General features: G+C 41.6%; 1 long non-coding RNA gene across 1 annotated transcript; it reads left to right on the top strand.

The window, feature by feature from the left end:
* Window positions 1-12,663: 12,663 nt before the first annotated feature.
* Window positions 12,664-13,553, top strand: LOC309712004. Its single transcript, XR_014278154.1, has 3 exons — window positions 12,664-12,981; window positions 13,059-13,244; window positions 13,331-13,553. It is a non-coding gene; the product is annotated as an uncharacterized lncRNA (long non-coding RNA).
* The last annotated feature ends 7,702 nt before the right edge of the window (window positions 13,554-21,255 follow it).

Raw genomic sequence — 21,255 nt, 5'->3', positions numbered from 1 at the left:
TGCCTAATAATTCTGCACTCCCTGTATGAAACTAGAGAATACATTTCCTGAAGAAAATGTAATGTGAATGCTAACAGCTGAATGGTTTGAGTTGAATTTTTATAATTGTTTAATTTTGTACACTGGTGTGTATATTAAATACGCCGAATCATTCACCTGAAAGACAAAGTGAAGAACTGTTGAAAGTTAAAGTTCACACAGCAGAAGAAATTTCAAAGTTGGATAGTAGCTGAACATCTTTAAATATACATTAGAAAAAATTGACTAATGACAAAAGAAAATTTAGAATCAGCAAAAAAATCTGAATGGATATTGAAAGCTCATATTCTTTATATCACTTGAAGAGTGGAATTAAGTATTTTAAATATCTAAACTCAAGAATCTCAAATGAAAAATCTGAATATTTGCTGTGTGTGTGAGTGTTTGTGTGTGTGCTACAGTATCAGTGAGTAAGTGGCATAAAGAGAAAGAGGGGAACTGGCATCAAATGAGCAGGTAAAATAGTTTTTAATCTTTAACTGTTTGATTTTTTTTTGAGTTTTATTTTGAGACTAACTGTGTGATAGTGGGGAGATAAACTATACAGATTAAAAATAGGGACATGAAATTAGGCTAGATGAGTTGAAATGTGGGAGAATCCACTAGACATGTAAAGTTTCAGTTCTAATCATCCTGTCACAAAAGATGATTCTAAAAGTCATCAACTGACTCCAATTGCTCAGATTTGACAAATGCGCCAATTTGCCTCAGTGCACCTGTTTAAAAACTGCTGACTAAATCCAAGACCGTAACTCCTATGAAAATACTTGTTCTGTACAACAATGTGTTTTTCATGTTCCTGGTGTCAAAAATGTGGTCACAGGGGCAACCAACCTAAGTCGTGTGTGTCTCCTCCCAGGATCAAACCTGGAAGATTTCACTTGTTAGCCGAGTGTGTTGATTTCTGGAGATGGCTACACGTTGACAAAAAAACACCAGCCCATCCAGATGTTCGCTGGGCTAGCATGGGTCTATTCTAATAAGTATTCAGCTCCGGGTCACAGAGGAAAACTGAGGATGAAACTGCATTTGTTTGGTACTGCCATGTTGTCTTCATATATAGGAAGCACTGACCTTTGATATGTGTCAGGTCCAACCTCCAGATTCAACCTTAATATGAAGCAAAGAGCACAGCCAGCCTATCCTTTCAGAGACACCTGGATCAGTCCTGATGATGTTCTGGCACACTGTGAGGCGTTTCTGTTTTTCCTCACTGATAGATTACAGCTGCACATACATCCAAACTGACAGCTATCATCAGTATCACTCCACTGTTCCCACTGCTGGTCTCAGAAGCTGAATTATTTCTGAAGTCCTGTGACAGACGCAGTAATAATTTATGTCGTCTGCATGCTGTGAAAACATCATTTATGACAACTAATGGATAGAAGATGCTGAAGGCACTAAGGGAACTGAACAAAACTCTAAAGGTTTTTTAAAAAATTTTTTATGTTTATTTCTGCTGTAAAGTTGGACATTTAACATGTGACTCTATCGGGGACCGACTCAATGCTGGAGCCCCTGGTGGTTGTAAGAGGAACCGCAGGTGCTTGTGCATCAGTGCCAGTTTACTTTCTCCTTCCTCTGTTACTCTGTATGGTTTGGTCATTTGTCACCTATCTGCATGCAGCAACAGAAAAACATACACACTCACTGCATTTACTAACCTGCAACACTGCATTTACTAAGCTTACATTAAGGGTTTTTTGAAAGGACCCTGAGATATGCCAGTGCATCTGCTCAGCTGTTTAAAAGAATATCAGTGAGGCAGAAAAAGTAGAGCTGTGGGTCTGTAGATATTTCACTGTCTGTAATAACAGTGGGAAGGTCGAAATGAAGCCTAAATTCTCCATCCTGCTCAAATTTCCTTATTCTCTATTCACGGAGTGATCTCACTGTCTTTCCCCACAGGTCTGTAGGATTTTTGCATTTCCTGTGTGTCTGTGAGAGAGAGATCCAGCAGGGGAATGTGGGTGATGCTTGGCCTTAGCGTGAACCACAAGGGACCAAGTGCAGCATTTCTATGAGCAGGATTGTCAGAAGCTGTCAAAGAGCTCTGTGAGCAGGTGATGTGTGGAATATAAAGGAGACCCGCTGAGGGCCGGGAGCAAGGACAGAAAACAAGGACAGGAAACAGGAAATGGAAGCAAACTATCAGAGGAAGAAAGAGGGGACAAGAAGAGAAAGAGAAACTGAGATTATACCAGAGGGTCTGCTGTGAAGCAATTTATACATGTCCATTATCAACTGGCTTTAAAAAAAAACCTAAATCCCCAGCCAGAGATGGTGGGTGTCCTTCAACGAGGCAGTTCCTCTGACGTCCAGCAGAGGCAGCAATGAGTCAGTCCCCATAGACTCCCATGTTAAAATCAGAAATAAAAATGTTTCCAGCCTGATACAAAAACTGTTTGGTCTTTATGGATAATTTGTAGATGTCCTCCTTTATAACACCTTTAGGGGGACAATGTTTTTATAAGTCACCTGTTTAAACTGGACTAAAGTTTGAGACCTTAGAGGCGGGGCCTCTTTGATTGTTAGGTGGACCGTATGCAGCGATGTGATTTTAAACAAAATTGAAAGTGAAAGTCTTTCTGCCGTGTACACAGCTGATAACTGAGCATTCCTCTGAATCTGAAGATGGGAAACAAGGAGAAGAAAGTCAAAGGAGCTTGCAAAGAAAAGCATCTGGACTTTTTTTCAAGTAACTTAAAGAAGTCCAGACGCTTTTCTTTGCAAGCTCCTTTGACTACGATGACCTGGTTGACTGAGAACCTTCACAGACAAGGAGAAGAAAGAAATCAACAAAAGGAGATGAGGCAAGGGAACAAGGAGGGGAATGGAGGAGAGGAACTGAGCGAACAGGACGCAAGGATGGGGAAAACATCAGAATCAGAATACTATATTAATTATGTGGTTGGAGTCGCTTCGACAATAAGAACAGTAACAGACTGAACTGAATAAAATAATACATAATATTACAAAGTTTACAAAATATAAGAAACAATTCTAATATATAGAAACAGCTCAATTACAAATATACAGAATATTTCAGAGATTAAATATATTTCAGTAAACTTTGTTATTTTCTCCACAGTGGGTGTGTAAATGGTGTAACTGTTGCACTGTGTACTGTGCTTTAGATGGAGGAGGTGTACAGAGATGTCCACAGGTGGGAATGATTTAAGCAAAGGAAACCAGGCTAGGACATAAGGAGAAGAAAGATACAAGGATAGTGTCGTGATCCTGGGTCGTTGACCCAGCGTTTTGTGTTTCTTTTTGGGTTCATCTTGTGTTTGGTGTTTATTCTGATTCTGTATTAATTCTTTGGGTTGGTTGTCGTGTTTATTATCCCTACCTGTGTCTCCCCTCTGTGCTCCGTTCAGGTCCCTGTGTTTTTGTTGCAAAACAGTCTGGGTGTTTCCGGTTTTACTTTGTAGGTCTGCCTCTCATCATGTCCATTAGTGTCAGCTGTGTCCACCCCTGCATGTCATCTCCTCATTACCTAGTGTGTATTTATAGTGTGTGTTGGCTTCTGTTCATCGTCGGATCGTCTGTGTTTCTCGGTGTAACTACGGCTCTCTGCAGTCTCCGCTCCCCGTTTCATGCTTAGGTTTGTTATTTAGTTTTCCCAGTCTAGGTTTTTTCAGTCATTCGTCTTGTCTCACTACCTGTTCAGTCGCTCCACTTCTGCAAATAAAACTTCATTCTCATCACCAGTCAACTGCCTGCATTTTGGGTCCTTTTCCTCCTACACCACACGGCTCACGCCGGCAGCCGTGACAGATAGGAAAGGAGGAGAGGAACAAAAGAGTAAAGAGTTAAACACGTAAAGGAAAGAAAAAGAAACTAGAAGAGGAAAGAAGACAAGGAAAGGAAAGAAAAGTAGAGGTAAATGAAGGAGATGAGAGAAAGTTTAGAGAGGATAGGAAGCAAGAATAGGAAAGGAAGAAATGAGGCGAGAGTCATTCATCAAGGGGTCCTGGACGCGATGCCGGCCTCCCTCTGCTCCTCGCTTGCCTCCATCCTGTAGGTTTGTTCTGCTAACGAGGTCTCTTTTACAGCTCGTCCCCAAGGACCTGGTCCGCTGTTTGTGCACTTGGACTTCCTGTCACGTGCAGATGCTTCAAGAAATTGATGAGGTGAAGGCGGCAGCAGAGTGTGACAGGAAGTACAAACGAATTTCAGAGGCTGTCACAACAAACAGCCCTTTTCTACTGGAGGCTCACAGGAGGACCGCCAGAGGGGAGTGGAGATGATGGAGGCGCCGAGCTCCCTGTTACTTCTCCACTTCTCAGTCTGTGAGCCTCACATGCTGCACGAACGCTCGCCAACCATCAGAGCTCACTCTGAGGAGTCGCACGCTTGCATCACTGCTGCCATAACCACGTCCAGTCACTATCACCTCACACGGGCTTCATGCTGCCTGAAGAGACCCCACCCACGGTGCCAGCAGGGGGCACTGTGGGGTCAGCCTGCAGTTTCACAGCTCATTGAAAACAGAAACTAAAAGCATGCGTTTCAGGTTGAAGGAAAAATCATCAGTAAAAACTGCTCTGACATTTCATTAATTAATTTATCCATTCATTTATGATCATGTCCTCAGGAAGACACACATTGTATATAAAAGATGGAAAGAGCCTCTGTCATGTCACTTATTTGTCTGCATGTCTCCTTTACATGGAAGGAGCAGAGCAAACAAAGAGAGCAAACGAGAAAAGGAAACCAGAGGGAGAAAAAAAGAAGAGATAAGGAAGCTAGAAAAGGACACGAGGAGAGGAAACAAATAGAGTGCAGACAAGTAAAGGAACCAAGGAAATAAAGAAATACCAATTAACATGTGGGGAGAGGAGGACATGTTTAGGTCATGGGCTGTACATAAAACAGGGGCTTTGTGACATCACCAGTCAACCAGTCATCATGTGACTGGCTGATGAAAGTTTCAGGTGAGTCCAGGTGTGTAACATGATGTAATGCTGTAACATGCTCCCTCTGTTTTTGTGAAATGGTTTGCAGCAGATGGTTTCTTCCTCTTAAAAGGCAGTTTTTTCTTCCTACAGTTGCCAAAGCACTTGCTCATAGGGGGTCATGTGATTGTTGGGGTTTTCTTTGTTGTTTAACCCTCCTGCCATCCTTTAAAAAACTCACACCCATCACCCTAGGGACCATTCTCAGCCACGCCATAAAAAGACCATATATCCATATTTTATTCCACTTTAAATTAGCCAACCTTGTAAAACTACTTCTCCCTGAAATATTCATGTAAAGTTTTAATTATATTTTCGTTGTTTTAACCCTTCAAATCCCAGTGTTATTACATGAGCGCCCTGTGTTATAAGCCCCAAAAACCAAAAAACGAAACTAAATATTTCCACAAAAAACCAGTTGAAGTAATATGTGATTGTCATTATAAGTAGGCCTTTAGATGGACCAAAGATTGGCACCAACATACATTTTGACCTGCCATTATTTTTTTTGCATTTTTTTTGCAATTTAAAAATTAAAACTTCAAGGCCCTGAGTCTTCATTGACATCCAAGAAAAGAAGAAAAAATAAAATCATATGATGATAATTTGGGGTTGAAAAATAGCGTTTATAATGGAAGTCAATGGGCAGAAAATGGTCCCCAGGGTGATGGGTGTGGGGATTTCTGCTGCTCAGCCATTTTAGGCTGATTTAAGGAATTCACACTGGAATATTAACATTGACAGGTAAAAACTATCCTGTGGCAAGTTTGGTTATATTCCACTGAACACAGTGGAAATGGCAGCCATTTAACACATAGCAGTGGCACAAAAAGGTCCCAAGAAGGCAGGAGGGATAACTGTAGGGTCTTTATCTTACAGTATAAAACTGACTGTTGTTGTGATTTGGCGCTTTATAAATGATGGCGAACCCCTGAGACTAAAGACCTGAACTCTTTTGTGTTTCTGCCTTTAATAAGACAGCCGTTGCCCTAATTGTTGCCACATTTTGTCACATGTCACTGATGCTGCATGGTGGCAGCAGTTGTGTATAGATGCACTTCCCTGATGAATGTTTGGTCGGCATGACACGTCAGTCGGCGCGGCGTGAAGCCTGTGGTTACTGCAAAGCTCTCCTAAAGTGTTTGTTTGTTCCTGGCTGTCGCTTTCCAGGTGACCAAACTGTGAATAAAACATAAATGGAGAACACTCACTGTCAAAGCCGGTCACGGCTCACTCTGAGAGGGCTAACAGGCGTAAGAGTGAAGGTGTGCGCGCACTCAGACGAACTTCTACGCCGGCGTGTGTCTGCACGCTGCGAGCGTTTGTGTCAGTTGCAGCAAACAGCAGCTTCCAGAGAGCGCAACATGTTTGGATGAATCAGTGCATGCCTGTGTGGGCCTGTAAGTAGTAAATGGACTGGTTCTAACACTATTCTACTCTGAACACTCAAAGCACCTCATTCACACCAGCACTTTTTTCTATGCTGTTTCTATTCACACATTCATACTCTGATGGATGCATTGGAGACACACACACACACACACACACACACACACACACACACACACACAGTTCTTAAAACCAGGAAATATTCTGTATGTTAGAGTTTGGGACTATTTAAAAACACAAGAATGTAAAAGCGCAATGAAGATTTTGTGCTTTTCGGGATCAGCAGGTGAGCTTCAGTGAGGTTACTTCCTCCTGTGAGGGAGTCATGACCAGTGTTGGTCAAGTTACTTGAAAAAAGTAATCAGTAACTAATTACAGATTACTTCCCCCAAAAAGTAATCCCGTTACTTTACTGATTACTTATTTTCAAAAGCAATTAATTACTTAATTACTTAGTTACTTAGTTACTTTTTAAAAACACGATTTACAACCTGAAGAGGTGATAAAGCGATAGATCTTTCAGCCCAATTCTACTTTTTCTACATAATCCATCATACAAAATGTAATCAAATGGAAAGGTCCCCTTTTAAAACTTGTTTTATTAGTTTTAATCTTTTAACTTTATGCATCAAGCAAAAATTTAATTATATGCAACATTCTCTGACTGGAAGAAATTTGTTTAACATTTAAACCTATTTTCTGCACATTCCAGCACATAAAATAAAATATTTTTTGTGTTTACACTCTCTCTTTCAAATAGATGCAAGTAAAACACAGCAGAACATAAATAAAATCAAAGACTAGCGGTCCTGTTGCTCTATTTTCACCTGTAAAGCAGGTGTGGGGTAGGCGGAGGTTTACCCTGGTGCAGGTGTGCCACAGCGGTCAGTTGAAGAATCTGCGAGTTTCTCTGTGAGTTTCCCATTACGTCGTAGCGCACTCGGTGCTTGCTTGGAAGTTTAGGGTTTTTTCTTTTCGCTGTAAAAATAAGTTTCCTTCCCACGCACAACGGACGCTAATGTTTTTGTCACTTTTTATGGAATCAAACTCAAAGTAAGGTCAGTACTTCCACGCTTTAAACGCTGCACGCTCATACTCTCTCCCGCACTCGATATATGATCCATTGTTGATCTGCACACAGCTGTTGCCACGAACGTCGCACTCGTTTACGTCACTGTCATGAGACATTCTCGCAAAAAAATGACGGTTTTAGTAACGCAGTAACGCAGCGTTCCTACGGGAAAGTAACGGTAATCTAATGACCGTTTTTGCAATAGTAATCCCTTACTTTACTCGTTACTTGAAAAAAGTAATCAGATTACAGTAACACGTTTTAACGCGTTACTGCCCATCTCTGGTCATGACTTCCTGAAACATGCTGTATGGAGTGCTTTGAGTGCTTGAGTGGAGTAGGAAGGTGTTGCTGATTGACGTGTTGCACACGCTGTAATATTTAAGAAAACCCCACAAAGCCCTGCTTGGACCACCTTAGTGACGTGGCAGCAGTGGAGAGGGCATCCTGCTGCAGTGTTCAGGTCGTACAGATGGCTCTGTGTGAGACAGGAGGTCCCCTATTATTAAAGACAGTAAGCGGATCCAGGTGTTAGTGATCAGTGATCAGCTGTGAGAGTTTAAAGAGTCATAAGCATGAGTTTGTCTGTTTAAATGATCCACTCATGACAGAGCGACCTGCTGTGGACATTTTGCTGTGATTGGACATGTGCTTGATGGATGTGTTTGTGTGCAGCACCAGGGGCGAGCCATAGATAACCCACCTCTGGCGATCTGTCCACTGAGGAGAGGTGGGGGACACCTGGACCCTGAATGGATGACCGTTAGGAGAACAGATGAAACAGAGGAATTTACCTGAGTTAGCAGGTCCTTGTTCATGTCTATAGAGCAGCTGTTCTGTTAGCTGTGCGTTTAACCAGCACAGACGAAGACGCTGGGCTCAGACCGTCGGTCCTTCTGGGCTGCCATGGCGAGCATGTGTGGCTGGTTAGTACAGTTGGATGTCTCGAGACCACTTTTACGTGATCTTGGTCTCGACGGACTTTGGTCTTGTCTTGGTCACGTCTTGGTCTCGCTGTCTCGGTCTTGCTTTCTCAGATCGACATAGTGGTTGGGAGATTTGGAGTCAAACATTGGCGGAGCGGGGTGGGGGGGTGGCTTACTGGGCTTAAGCCCGCGTCGTTTTTTCAGAAGCATGGGGTCTTTTGGAGTGTTTCATAGTTAGATGCCTGACTGACAACTGTATAAAACAAAAACTACACATATTATTCGAAGCACATAGCGCACAGTCGTAAATTCCCCCTCAATTTGGTATGATCCGAGCTCAGACACTAGGTGACTGAGCTCAGCACTTACACATGTGAACGAGGGGGGAGAAGCTGCTGCCTGTGAGTTTACTGTAGGAGAAGCACAGCCAGGCAGACAGAGGAGAACTGAAGTTCGAGCAGGTACCAAAGAAAATCATTCGTACTGTACAAATAATGTAAATATGACGGTGTATCACGAAAGATTGATGTCAAACTGATCACTTGACCCATATTACATTACTTGTTCTTCGAGTGAATCAACAAATGGCGAAATGAAAAACTGAACAACAACAATGCTGTTTTTTAGAGTCTTAGCTTACATGTGTGTTTATTTCATATTTTCAGTTGTTTCCCTCCACGGCTAAATAAATCGGTTTCATTAATGCACTGATATACAGGAATGGACATAAGGAGCTTCTCTCAAAGAAAAAACTCTGGTAGTATTTTATATATTGTGCTTTGTATGTTGTTCAGTATATTTCTATGCAAAACAAGAGGAATTTCAATACACAGCATTCACAGTTTAAACCAGATATTTACATAGGCTTTATGGAAAAATACATTTTTCTACTGTTAAACATCAATTTAGAGTAAACTTGTTTGGTTTTAGATAAATAAATATTGAAATATCTTTTGAATTAGTTAAATGTCAGAATAAAGAGAGACAGAGCTGTTTATTTTTTATCACTTTCATCAAATTTAGGAGTACATATACACTAAGTTTATTGTTAATTAATAAGAAACTCCAGACGATTCCATTCTGAGCTGAAGAAGCTTCTGATAGGTTAGTAGAGTCCATGTGAGTAAACTGGTGGCACAGCTGTGGATGCATATAAGGCAAAACACAGAGCCTGTTTCTGTGACATGGGAAAATCAAGAGATGTCAACCAAAACACCAGGAAAAGAATTGTGGAGCTCCATAAGTGTGGCTCACTTTTGAATACAATTTGGTGCCATTTGCAATTAAGAAATACAGATAGTTTCTCTCTTTACTCTTACAGTTAACAAATATGTTTTTTATATTTATCAATCTAAAAAAAAATTAAACATTTAGTCTGATTTGATGTTACAATTAAAAAAGTGTTTTTATCTGAAGAGTAAATATCTGGTTTCAACTGTATATTTGATGATTGTCAGCACAAAGAGGGAGAGAGAGGGAACAAGAGCAGGTGAGACACATGTTAGTCAAAACTCATGAGAACATGAATCCAGTACCTAGTGTTCCTCTATGCTGTTGCATGCTGGGGGAGCAGGCTGAGGGTCGCAGATGCCAACAGACTTAATAAACTAATCCGTAAGGCCAGCAATGTTGTGGGGATGGAGCTGGACTCCCTCAAGGTGGTGTCGGAGAGGCGGATGCTGTCCAAGATAAAGACAATGTTGGATAACACCTCCCACCCACTCCATGACATGTTGGTCAGTCACAGGAGCACGTTCAGTGAGAGACTGAGATTACCGAAAAGCACCACTGAACGACACAGGAAATCATTCCTGCCTGTGGCCATCTCCCTGTACAACGCATCCACTTAACACACTGTTTGCTGCTACAACTACACATGTTTCTTTTCCAACTATTTATTTATGAGTGACTTATGTATGTATGTATGTATATATATGTATATATTGTACTATTCTTAGTTAGTGTATTGTCTGTCTTGTCTTAATGTTGGTTTAAATTGGAGCACTGTAACAAAAAATAATTTCCCCCAGGGATCAATAAAGTATTCTGATTCTGATTCTGATTCTTTTTAGATACCATTTGTTACTTTTCAAATTCTACATTTATTAAGTTTTGCAGGCTTGTTTGCACAACAAGGCTAAATAATTATGTAAACTTTTCTGAATCTAAATAGTGGACTTTGGTAGAATTAAACAATAAGTGTAGTGCAGGTCTATGATGATTTTTAGTGCTACTATCATCTAGTTCTGATTCTGGTTCTGTCTTGGTTACTGTTGTAGTCCTGTTTTAATTCCGGATCAGTTCTGGGTCTGGTTGAATCGGAGTTTAGTCCTCGTGTCTTGATACAGCCCAACTTTGTTCTGCCTTGCTGCTTAATTAAAAAAAATAGTTTAAAGTGTCCTGCATATGTCATATATATATTTTTTCCTATATGAAGTCATTCTTTTTTGAACAAAACTCAAAACACAGCCTAATAAATCTTTCAGTCATTTCAAAAGCATCAGCTCTAAGAGCCGTGCTTAGAGAGTGCTTTGTAGTGAATCAGAAGAGTCGACTCCCATTGAGCGAGAGCCGGCTCCTCACTTAATTTCCTTTCGCTGCTCAGCTCTCACACAGTGGCTCAACCATGCTCCAATCCCTCCATATTGTGGCCAATCACATGCGAGGATATAGGATAATATCATTATGTGGAAAACAGAGAGGGTGAGAGACACAACAGTCAAGTGGAGCGTGTGTCTGTCCTCTCAGTAAGTGAGTGAGACAGCGGTGAGGAGGGCTGTGCGAGTGCATCGCAAAAACACATAAATATGCCCGACACCCATAAACGAAGCAGCACCTGGCTGCAGTTTAAAGACTTTTTTGTCTCAGTCTTGGTCTCCTCTTGACTTGGTCTCGGTCTTGGTCTCGTCTCCACTTGGTCTCGGCCTCACACTTCTCACCATACATTACCACAAGCATTCACTCATTCATCCAACTCGCTGAACTCAGGTGTTCCAATCACTTCCACAGCCACAGGTAGACTGCTTCTACCAACATGGCTCCCTCTCAGGAGCTCAGTGAGTTCCAGCATTGATACTGTGATAGGATGTTACCCGTGCAACAAGTTCGGCCGTGAAATTTCCTCTGCTAAATATTCTACAGTCAGCTGTTAGTGGAATTAAAACAGAGTGGAAGTGAGTGGGAATGACAGCAACTTGGCCATGAAGCAGTAAAACCACAGAGCGGGGTCAGCTGAGGCGCAGCTTCAATCACATGTGCAGTGGTGTTAGAAATATTAGGTACACTGATTACTGTTAGCATAACCGTACATCGAAAATGTAAATGAACACGTCTAATGTGAATGAACATAAAAAACCTGTAACAGGGAATAAAATGCATTTCTAAAATCTGATGCATTGAGTGAAAGTGACAAATAGCAAAAGGATTGTGAAATTCACACTGATCTGTGTGTTAATTAACACATATGTTGTGTAACTATGGAAGTTTTTTAATACCTGTGTAAGTACATAACATCTGAAATTATGTCAAAGATGTAATTTTACAGTGGTTGTGTAACTTGTAGGATTATTGACCAAAACTGGTTAAATGAAAGATAATAATAGAAATGAATAGTTATTATTTACATATTCACAGATTTAATGACTTTGAACAATAAATGTTAAATGCCTGTAAAATTAAATGCTTGCATCATTAAAATTCAGTGAATATCATTAAATATAATTTCACAAAAACCTGTTTTAAAATAAAGTTTATAAGAGTGACATTCAGAAATATTTTGTTTCATTATTCAGTTTTTTCTAATATAGAAATATCAGTAGGAGTTAAATCAGGAACCGTTCTGCAGAAACTCAGAAAAATGGAAATGCGGGTGGTGGTGATGCGGTGGTGTTGGGGTGGTGGTGCGGGGTGGCCTCTCTGAGTTAGCAGAGGGAGTGCATGGAGTTTTCTTTGGATGAGGAGGTGATGACTTTTATCAAATAGGAAAATCAGTGGGAGGAAAACTAAAGATCATCAGCTTCCACATATAATACACTGGATCTAAATCTATAAGAACAGATGTTTCACCTTTTAAGCTGCCGGCACACAACAGCTAGTATTCAGTATTCAGTCAGTCACATCATTACACGTGATTTTATGTGGAGTCATATCTGATACTCGACGAGATCTGTAATTAGCAGTATGAAATAATTACAAAAACATCTTCTGGCTGTTTAAAAAAAGCTTCCTTAAGTTAGAAAACCATTTTAAAAGTAAAGATTTATTAAATATCTGATGGTTTTCTGTACAGCTGATGTCATCAGTAGAACAGTAGATGTGTGTAGTTATATACCTGTGTACTGCTTTTACTGCAGTATTTGACCTTTTATGGGTGGTATATCATTTTATGACATGAACTATAGATTAAATGTGCAACATGTTTCACATAAACTGTCATGGTCCGGGTGTGTCCTGTCTCCCTCCGAGTTGGCATCTCCACCCCTGGGAGGGGCCTCAGTGTTCTGCTGATTGCTCACACCTGTGGGTAATTAAGCCGGGGACTCATAAGGCCAGCGCACTCAACCTCTCTTCGCCAGATTCTCAGCTAACCCTGGTTAGTGCAGGCCACCACTATGAGGTCACACACACGCTTTGTAAACTGCCTTGTCTCATTGTGTGTTTCTCTCACAGCCACGCACCAAGTTGCCAGACACAAATCTCCGCCAAAGAGCTCCAATCCGGACGCTGGACCACCTGACAGTCCCACTGGCTGTTCACCCGACTCACCTGCCTGCCTCCCTGCTTCAACGGCAGGAATTTCGGACCACTCACCCAGACCACCCACCCCTCCACGCCACTACAGACCACCCGCGGCAAGTACGCAGTGCTAAGGAAAATTCAGAACGAACAGTTTGCCCATATTCCTCCTGAACCATACCTGAACGTCTGTACTCTATTTACAGTGACTCTGACCCTAACCCCGGACCCAGTTTGACTCTCCCTCCAGCCCAACCCCCGGAACTCCTGTTTCCACTGACCAACACCAGATTGCTTACTTAGCCCAGGCTGCTTAAAACCCCTTTGGTTTAGTTGTGGCATTTTGCACTTGTTAAACGCACATTCCAGTTTCCTGTTTATGAACACTTATTGACAAAATAAACGTTGTCTCTAAAACTACTTACGTGCTGTTCGGCTTCCAGCATTTGAGTCCTTTCTCTTTTGAGGCGGCCTCGGCCGTGACATAAACTCTCATAATAAATCAAAATAATAACAGTATTTTTCTGTTATTTTAAGCCTGAATAAAATAAAGTTAACAGTGTTCTGTTATGGTCTGTTTAACCCTCCCCAGCCACGCTGGCCCCCCCTCCGGGGTCTCAAACAGACCCTGGAGCATCCTCTGTTTAACCGTCATGCAGTCAGAATTACACGAGGTCCAGGTTCAACCTTTGAGTCCTTGGTGTTGGTGTTGTTGGAGGTTTCTGTGTCTCTGTGAAGTTGTGGACGTGCCAGTGAGCTGATGTTTGCCTGTTTATTCAGACTCTCTTTGCACAGCCAATCACAGCAGCCGTCTGCAGGCCCAGACAGACAGTGTGATGGATGGCCCCCCGCTCTATCTTTAGAAGCACTAAGAAGGCCAAAAGCCATATAATTGCAGTCCAATTAACATGGACAGAATGACTAATATGGACCTACTCCCATTTCCACCTTCCTCTCCTCCCCCTCCATCAACCTCTTCTTTCCTCCCTCACCTTTAATTTTTTTCAAACATCCTTTCACTGTCCTCTCTCCGTTCGGTGTGTCTGTCGCTCCTTTGACCTCATCTTCTACTTCACACTGATGAGCAGGATAAGGCCAGTTACCCTAGTGTGTCTGTTTGTGGGTTTCTCGTGTGCCTGTTTGCTGCCTCGGCTCTCAGCCTGCTGATTTTGCTATTTCTTCTTGTAAATGCAGATGCTAGTCTTTCCCTTGAATAACCACTCAGAGAGTGGGAGTACATGCTGATAACACAAAGGAGTGATAAAAAAAAGTGGTACTGTTTTTTACTTTGGGATAACTGGAAAACCCTCTGACCTGTAAATTGTTTCAGAAGAAGTAGAAGAAGAAGAAGCCTTTAATTGTCCCACAAGGGGAAATTCGTGTGTAACAGCAGCAAGAAAGACACATATACAAACAGTACACAAGACAGAAGAGAAACATGCACAATTTTTACATATTGACATCAAGGACAATGGTTGCCAAAAACAGAGTACTGTACCGTTAATAAGTTAAATAAAATTAAATACAGATAAGATGCAAACCCTAGCTATAGTGTGAATTGGTTGATAAAATAGTGCAAGTTACAGCGCTGATGTAAACATCTATGTTTGTTGGGAGCAGTTTTGATTGTACAGTCTGACAGCTGCAGGCAGGAAGGACCTGTGGAAACGCTCTTTTATGCATCGAGGATGCAGCAGTCTGTCACACAAGGAGAGCTCCTTGTGTGACAGATGACCATGTTAGAAAGATCAGGAGTAATAAACAAATGATGGAATTTGTGGTTTTGCACTCATTGGCATCCAGAGGGAAGTTTGGATGATGGAAGGGGTTTCAATTCAATTCAATTCAATTTTATTTATATAGCGCCAAATCACAACAAAAGTCGCCTCAAGGCGCTTCATAGATACAGAGAAAAACCCAACAATCATATGACCCCCTATGAGCAAGCACTTTGGCGACAGTGGGAAGGAAAAACTCCCTTTTAACAGGAAGAAACCTCCGGCAGAACCAGGCTCAGGGAGGGGCGGCCATCTGCTGCGACCGGTTGGGGTGAGAGAAGGAAGACAGGATAAAGACATGCTGTGGAAGAGAGACAGAGGTTAATAACAGATATGATTCAATGCAGAGAGGTCTATTAATACATAGTGAGTGAGAAAGGTGACTGGAAAGGAAAAACTCAATGCATCATGGGAATCCCCCGGCAGCCTACATCTATTGCAGCATAACAAAGGGAGGATTCAGGGTCACCTGGTCCAGCCCTAACTATATGCTTTAGAAAAAAGGAAAGTTTTAAGCCTAATCTTAAAAGTAGAGATAGCGTCTGTCTCCCGAATCCAAACTGGAAGCTGGTTCCACAGAAGAGGGGCCTGAAAACTGAAGGCTCTCCCTCCCATTCTACTTTTAAATACTCTAGGAACAACAAGTAGGCCTGCAGAGCGAGAGCGGAGCGCTCTAATAGGGTGATATGGTACTACAAGGTCATTAAGATAAGATGGGGCCTGATTATTTAAGACCTTGTATGTGAGGAGCAGGATTTTGAATTCAATTCTGGATTTAACAGGAAGCCAATGAAGGGAAGCCAAAACAGGAGAAATATGCTCTCTCTTTCTAGTCCCTGTCAGGACTCTTGCTGCAGCATTTTGGATTAGCTGAAGGCTTTTCAGTGAGTTTTTTGGACATCCTGATAATAATGAATTACAGTAGTCCAGCCTGGAAGTAATAAATGCATGAACTAGTTTTTCAGCGTCACTCTGAGACAGGATATTTCTAATTTTAGAGATGTTGCGCAAATGGAAGAACGCAGTCTTACATATTTGTTTAATATGTGCGTTGAAGGACATGTCCTGGTCAAAAATGACTCCAAGGTTCCTCACAGTGTTACTGGAGGCCAAGGTAATGCCATCCAGAGTAAGAATCTGATTAGATACCATATTTCTAAGATTTTCAGGGCCGAGTACAATAACCTCAGTTTTATCTGAATTAAGAAGCAGAAAGTTAGCGGCCATCCAGGTCTTTATGTCTTTAAGACATTCCTGCAGTTTAACTAATTGGTGTGTGTTATCTGGCTTCATGGACAGATAGAGCTGGGTGTCATCTGCATAGCAGTGAAAATGTATGCTATGTCTTCTAATGATACTGCCTAAGGGAAGCATGTATAATGTAAACAGAATTGGTCCTAGCACTGAACCCTGTGGAACTCCATAATTAACCTCAGTGTGTGAAGAGGACTCTCCATTTACATGCACGAATTGGAGTCTATTAGATAGATATGATACAAACCACTGCAGCGCAGTACTTGTAATACCTACAGCATGTTCTAATCGCTCTAATAGGATATTATGATCAACAGTATCGAACGCTGCACTGAGGTCTAGCAGGACAAGCACAGAGATGAGTCCACTGTCAGAGGCCATAAGAAGATCATTTGTAACCTTCACTAAAGCTGTTTCTGTGCTGTGCTGAGCTCTGAAACCTGACTGAAACTCTTCAAATAAACCATTCCTCTGCAGATGATCTGTTAGCTGTTTGACAACTACTCTTTCAAGGATTTTTGATATGAAAGGAAGGTTGGAGATTGGCCTATAATTAGCTAAGACTGCTGGGTCTAGAGATGGCTTTTTGAGTAAAGGTTTAACTACAGCCAGCTTGAAGGCCTGTGGTACATAGCCGATTATTAGAGATAGGTTGATCATATTTAAGATTGAAGAATTAATTAATGGCAGGACTTCTTTGAGCAGTTTTGTAGGAATGGGGTCTAAAAGACACGTTGATGGTTTGGAGGAAGTAATTATTGAAGTTAACTCAGAAAGATCAATTGGAGAAAAAGAGTCTAACTTAATATCAATGGTACTAAGAGTAGCTGTAGATAATATTACATCTGTGGGATGATTATTGGTAATTTTTTCTCTAATGATAAGAATTTTATTTGTGAAGAAGTTCATGAAGTCATTACTAGTTAACGTTAAAGGGATGGTTGGCTCAAAAGAGCTCTGACTTTTTGTCAGCCTGGCTACAGTGCTGAAGAGAAACCTAGGGTTGTTCTTATTTTCTTCAATCAGTGATGAATAGTAAGATGTTCTGGCTTTGCGGAGGGCTTTCTTATAAAGCAGCAAACTATTTCTCCAGGCTAAATGATGATCCTCTAGATTTGTGACACGCCATTTCCTCTCCAGATTACGAGTCATCTGCTTTAGGGTACGTGTTTCAGAATTATACCACGGAGTCAGGTACTTCTGATTTGAGGCCTTAGTTTTCACAGGAGCTACAGTATCCAGAGTCGTACGTAGTGAGGAGGTGAAATTATTAACAAGATAATCGACCTCTGTTGGGGTAGCGTTCAGATAGCTGCTTTGCTCTGTGTTGGTACAGGGCATTGGAGATGATAACAGTGGGTGGATTATATTCTTAAACTTAGTTACAGTGCTTTCAGAAAGACATCTACTTTGATAAAGTCTACTCTCCACTGCTGTGTAATCAATTATTGTAAATGTAAATGTTATCAGGAAATGATCAGACAGGAGAGGGTTTTCAGGAAACACTGTTAAATGTTCAGTTTCTATGCCATATGTTAAAACAAGATCTAGAGTGTGATTAAAGTGGTGGGTGGGTTCTTTTACATTTTGAGAGAAACCAATTGAGTCTAATAACAGATTAAATGCCATGTTGAGGCTGTCATTTTTAGCATCTACATGGATGTTAAAATCACCCACAATAATTATTTTATCTGAGCTCAGAACTAAATTAGATATAAAGTCTGAGAAATCAGACAGAAACTCTGTGTAAGGCCCAGGTGGACGATAGATGATAACAAGTAAGACTGGTTTCTGAGTTTCACAGCTGGGGTGGACAATGTTAAGCATCAGGCTTTCAAATGAATTAAAAGTCTGTCTTGGTCTTTCATTAATTAATAGGCTGGTGTGAAAAATTGCTGCCACACCGCCCCCTCGGCCTGTGCTTCGAGATTTCTGGTAGTTAGAATGGCTCGGGGGTGTTGATTCATTTAAACTAACATAATCATCCTGCTGCAACCAGGTTTCTGTAAGGCAGAGTAAATCAATTTGTTGATCAATTATTAAGTCATGTACTAACAGAGACTTGGAGGAGAGAGACCTAATATTTAATAATCCACATTTCACTGTTTTACTCTTTGGTTCAGATGTGGATACTGTATTGTTCTTTCTTTGTGATTGTTTATGTTTAAGTTGTTTGTTGCTGGTTTTTAGTTTGTTTTTTGTCTTTTTGGAAGCTGACACAGTCTCTATGGAGATGGGTTTTTGGGGGGGTAGCAGGAGGAGAGAAGCTGCAGAGAAGTGTGTCAGATCGTGACTAAAGCACACAGAGCCCGTTAACCCTGGCAGTGCAGACGGACGCCCACCTGAGACATCGAACTGACTGCTGCTCGCTGATACAGTGAGAGTAGCCTTTAGAGTTACTCATATTTCTGTACACTTAATGTGACTCACACTCACCTGACTTAAACCAGGTCAGCAGAAACCTGTCTTGGATCACATTTGGGGTTTGTTGTAGCCAAAGAAATGAGAATTTATCTTTCAAAGGAAGCTCATACATTTTTTATCACTGCAGTGTTTCAAAAAGGCCTGACTTTTATAATGATGGCATACACGCAAGTTTAACAGTCACTCTGGATGGTTTGAGCCATGGTTCATAATAAATTTACAAGATTATAGCAGGAGGTTTATAAGGATGCAAAAGCTGGAAAAAGTTATTCCAAACAAGTTAGTAAAACACACACACAGACACACACACACTGTTATAAAAGAAACAATGAAACAGACTGAAAAAGAGCAGCTGGATATCGTGCACTTGAACAACATTATGTGTGAAGAAAGGAGAAAAACTCACATATTAGGTTCAAGGTTCTTTATTTGTCACATGCATAGTTATACAAGTATAACACACAGTGAAATGTAGCCTGACACGCTCCTCGACATGTGCAAAAATTGGGGGGGTGTGTAGAGGAAGAACATTATATATATATATATATACAGACATATAGTATATACACTGGGTGAATGTGCAGTAGTAGCAGCAAGCAGGTGAATTCTGTACATTAATATGAATAGACATCTGACTATTTTACAGGATAGACAATATAAACATATTTAAAATTAAAGGAATTGAAATGTACATTGTGCCTTGGTTTAGTGTCTGGAAGAGAGTCCTGTCTCAGTCAATTATAGATGATGTGAGAGGGCGGGTGTGTGTGTTTAGTTCAATGACACCAAAAAGTTTTCGCACCTCCTCCACAGTACAGAAAGAATGAGGGGTTGTGCTCTGAGCAGTTACTGCTGGGAAAAGGAATCCAGACGTGGATGAAAATGTTTTTGGGAGGAAAGTCTGGCAGCTGAAGCTCAGAGAGGGTGGCTGATGTCACAAGCACATGAGGAAATCATCAGCAGACTAGCTGAAGAAGAAATTTCAGGTTCTGGACCGATTCAGATTCCTGAGATTGTCTGATCTGATGACTGCTGATGCTCCCAGAATGCACTGCTGTCTCTGGACTTCCTGTCTAATCGCATCTCTGCTTCTGAGTTACTGACAGTTTCTGTGCGGACCGGCAGGTATTTGTAGTTTAAGATCTGCTGTGTGACGAACCCTCCTTCAGATGCTTGGGTACATACGCACCTCTGCATTCAACTCTCCCCTGCAACTCAGACATGAGGTGGCAGTGAAAACTCTCAGATCCATTAATACAGGAGAGCAACTTTGCAAGACATCTTCTTCTCTGAAACAGAACTACAGAGTCTACGCCCAGCCGTAGAAATATCAGCACATCCTTCCAGGGATAAACACACCTCCTGAGGTCATCCAGCTACCTGTGAGCACCTGCTTGGAGAGCCGGAGTGGTGACTCATTGTTCACCTGTACAAATATCATTCGTCACCCTTAGACCCAATCGCACATCGATATTTCAAAGGTAAGTTTTACATTTAGGTGCAGAACAGAGTACAGCACAGAGCTTTAAGACTGTCCTCCAGCAGGTAGAGATCATACGGGTACAGGTAAGTCCCCATAGTGACAGATGTCCTTTTCACATTTGTAGTTTGACCTTCGGATCATCTGCAGCAGGTCCAGAACTCAATTCCGGTCCACACTGCACTCTGTGGCGTTTTCACTCCCTGCTCAACTCAGCTCCATTCAAGATGCCTGACAAGCTTCTGTGTGGACTGGCAGCTTTTTGATGTTTGTTTGGGCTTCTGTCATTTACGATCAGTCACGCACAGAGCCCTCCTGCAGTTGCTTGGTTACATGTGCAGCTCTGCAGTCATGCAGCTGATGGATGGGAACAGATGTTGATAGATGTGACGCTCACTGATGAATGATGATGAAACCTTAAAATAGGGTAAATTTGAGGTCTGCTGGGGACTCTGCGTTGGTGTTGTAAGATCACTTCTGCTTTGGATTTTCTTTTGTCACGTTGTCAAAGCCGACTCGTGTTTTGACTTTTAGGGAACAATGAAATAAGCCCGGGTGGTTTCAAATTGAAAGCATGCTTCCTGCATGGCAGCATGGCTGAGTCACCTTCAAACGTGCACAAAGAGGGAATCTAATTCTTCATTCAGCACAGAGGGAGAGACCTCTGGGTAATTATCAGTGTGCCTGGCCGTCTCTTCCTCAGTGAGGTGGATGTTCATGATGGATCTAAGGGGGTCTGTGAAGCGTCATTTGTTCTGTTTGGGTAAGGGATGACTATGACGGTCAGCAGTAACTTTCTCACCCCAGTGCCTCAGCTACTGAGAGCAATGCTCTCTTTTTCAGGAAGGACCTGGTTTTCAGACACATTCACACATGTGAAAGCTGCTCGAGACAAAAGAGCACTTCAAGCTATATCGGTGTAACGAACAGTGACAACCTGAGAGCAAGAGGGCAGAGCTGGCCTCAAGGTTAGGAAAAAGACGGGCAGGTCGAGGTTTGATCGGCAGGCAGAATGTGGGAGGTACAGTGCAGCATCTTCATCAGGGGCTAAGGGTTGTGTTCAAACCCCTCTTAACCCAAAGAACCCAAAGAAGTGCTTTCTACTCAGACAGCCGATCAAACTGACCTCTGAGACACAAGTGCCTCTCACAGTTTGGACGTTGGTTTAAATGTTGGTTTGAACTTTGTTTTTTTG

The sequence above is a fragment of the Aulonocara stuartgranti genome (assembly GCF_965226115.1).
Source record: "Aulonocara stuartgranti genome assembly, chromosome: 7".
NCBI lineage: Eukaryota > Metazoa > Chordata > Actinopteri > Cichliformes > Cichlidae > Aulonocara > Aulonocara stuartgranti.
Note: the sequence above shows the minus strand (reverse complement) of the source record. Positions and strands in the feature narration are given on the sequence as shown.